General features: G+C 38.0%; 1 non-coding gene across 1 annotated transcript; it reads right to left on the bottom strand.

The window, feature by feature from the left end:
* Positions 1-1,017: 1,017 nt before the first annotated feature.
* On the bottom strand, positions 1,018-1,142 carry LOC119035090 (small nucleolar RNA SNORA44). The gene has a single exon (XR_008392032.1). It is a non-coding gene; the product is annotated as a small nucleolar RNA SNORA44 (small nucleolar RNA).
* Between the last annotated feature and the right edge of the window lie 1,372 nt (positions 1,143-2,514).

The following is a 2,514-nucleotide window of genomic DNA, read 5'->3' as shown; positions in this document are numbered from 1 at the left end:
TGATCATTTATTTACTTGACATACATTTACACCTGTATGTGCCAGAAACTGTTCCAGGCACTTAGAATACATCAAGTACCAAAGAATAAAATTTACTGTGCTTGTGGTACTCACACTGTACAGTTTTGTACATCTTGAGAGTATGAATCATTCTTTTCATATTGTAAGTCATAGTATCAGTGCATGCAACTTAAATTTTTATTGCTTCCTCTGATCATGCTTTATGTCACATCTGTATAACTTTTTTTTTTAATTTTTAGATTTTATTTATTTATCTTTAGAGGGGAAGGGAAGGAGAGAGGGAGAGAAACATCAATGTATGGTTGCCTTTTGTGCATCCCCTGCTGGGAACTGGCCTGCAGGGAACCGGCCTGCAACCCCGGTATGTGCCCTGACTGGGAATCGAACCACGATTGTCTGGTTCGCAAGCCCGCGCTCAATCCACTGAGCTACACCAGCCAGGGCTCACATCTGTATAACTTGACGAAACACAATTTAGTGTCTTAGATGTGGCCATTTAAGTAGACAGTCAGTGACAGACTTTCTTCTTACCATATTAAAAACAGTGAGAGGCTGACAGGTTAAAGTTCATTATTTTCAGGTGTGAGGGTGCAGAGCAAGATTTCATGAGGCTGAGCTCATCTTACATTCTTGGCACCAGCAATATCACGAGCCAATTCTAGGCATAAAAATATCTCCAGAGCTCCTGAAGTTTTGGATTGAGATGATTACTCAGATGCCCTCTTTAAAAACGCATAAAACCATCCTCCTGAAGACTATACATGATGGGATTGAATTTTTTTTAATTCATATATTCATTATCTGCTTAATTGACTGTCGCACAGAGAAACAAAATGAAGTAAGAACATAAAAATTTTAAATAAGGAATCTATGGAAAACATCTACCTGTTTTTAAAACATTTACCTAAAGCCAGGTCAGTGTGACTGATCTTGTTTGCGAAATATGAAGCTGTGCTTCCAAATGTGTACTCTGTGTTTTTTTTTTTTTTCCTGAGATGATATAGGAAATGCGAGTGGTAGCTGCAGGTAGCTGCAGCTCTTTGACCTGAGCTGTCAAAGTCTCTCCAGGTTGCTCTCGCATGCAGTTGGAGTGTACTCTGTTTTTTTTTTTAAAGATTTTATTTATTTATCTTTAGAGGAGAAGGGAAGGAGAGAAGGAGAGAAATATCAATGTATGGTTGCTTCTCGTGAGTCCCCTGCGGGGAACTGGCCTGCAACCCAGGCATGTGCCCTGACTGGGAATCAAACCTCGATCGTGTGGTTTGCAGGCCCGCGCTCAATCCACTGAGCTACACCAGCCAGGGCCTGTACTCTGTTTTTCTTGATAAATATGATATATTGTTATGATTATTTGGTCTTGATATATTCTTTTTTTTAAGTCTTTGCCTTGCTATCATATAAAAACAGTATTAAACAATTCAAGTTTCTCAAAAAAAAAACTAAGTTAAAACTTATAGAATTCAAATTAAGGGACAAAAAATAAATTTAAGAAGATTTTAGTGATTCTTTTGCTTAAGTTGAAGAGTTCATGCTAGGATTATGTCCTAAGAATCCTAAAACATTAATATCAAAGAACCTATGCACCACAATGTTCATAGCAGCACAATTTACAATAGCCAAGAGTTGGAAGCAACCTAGGTGCCCATCAGTAAATGAATGGATCAAAAAATTGTGCTACATATACACAATGGAATTCTATGCAGCAGAGAGAAAGAAGGAGCTACTACCTTTTGCAACAACGTGGATGGAACTGGAAAGCATTATGCTGAGTGAAATGGGCCAGGTGCTGAAAGACAAATACCATATGATCTCACCTTTAACAGGAAGCTAAACAACAAAACAAATAAGCAAGCAGAAAAAAAAAAAACAAAGACACTGAAATAGAAAACAAGGGGACAGTGACCAGAGGGGAGAGGGAAGGGAAGTTAAGGGGGAAAAGGGGGAGGAATTTGGAGGAACAAATAGGAAGGACACAGGGACGAGAACTAAGGGGGGTGGAAATGGGAGGGAGGTGGGGAGCAAGGGGCGGGGGAGGTTGGAATGGGAGAAATAGACAAAAAAAACTGTACTTGAAAAATAACTAAATAAAATTTTTAAAAAAGTGCATGCATCTGGAAGACACTTAATTTTAAGATGAAAAAAAGGGGAAGAGAACAGAGGAATATGATAAACCTCCCTAAAATGTAGCACTCTAAGGAAAAAGTTATCAGTAGGAATGTTGCCTTAAGAACTTTATAAATGTTAAAACAGGATAATAAATGTATATAATTTAATATTTATGGATTCTTAATTTATAAATGCCTATTTAGTATCCTTTCAAAATACTGATTAAAAATGATACTCTACCCTTCTTCGATAACAAATGAGCTCAACTCTCCACACAGCACTTAGAGGGAGGGAGAAGCAGTGAGTGTGAACTCATGCAAAGTAGCTACCTTAGGTAGAAGAAGCAGAGGGGAGTGTAGGGGTTAAATATAAACCATTTCCCTTTGA

This window comes from Artibeus jamaicensis, unplaced genomic scaffold (assembly GCF_021234435.1).
Source record: "Artibeus jamaicensis isolate MK-2021 breed Jamaican fruit bat unplaced genomic scaffold, CSHL_Jam_final contig_465, whole genome shotgun sequence".
NCBI classification, from domain to species: Eukaryota; Metazoa; Chordata; class Mammalia; order Chiroptera; family Phyllostomidae; genus Artibeus; species Artibeus jamaicensis.
Note: the sequence above shows the minus strand (reverse complement) of the source record. Positions and strands in the feature narration are given on the sequence as shown.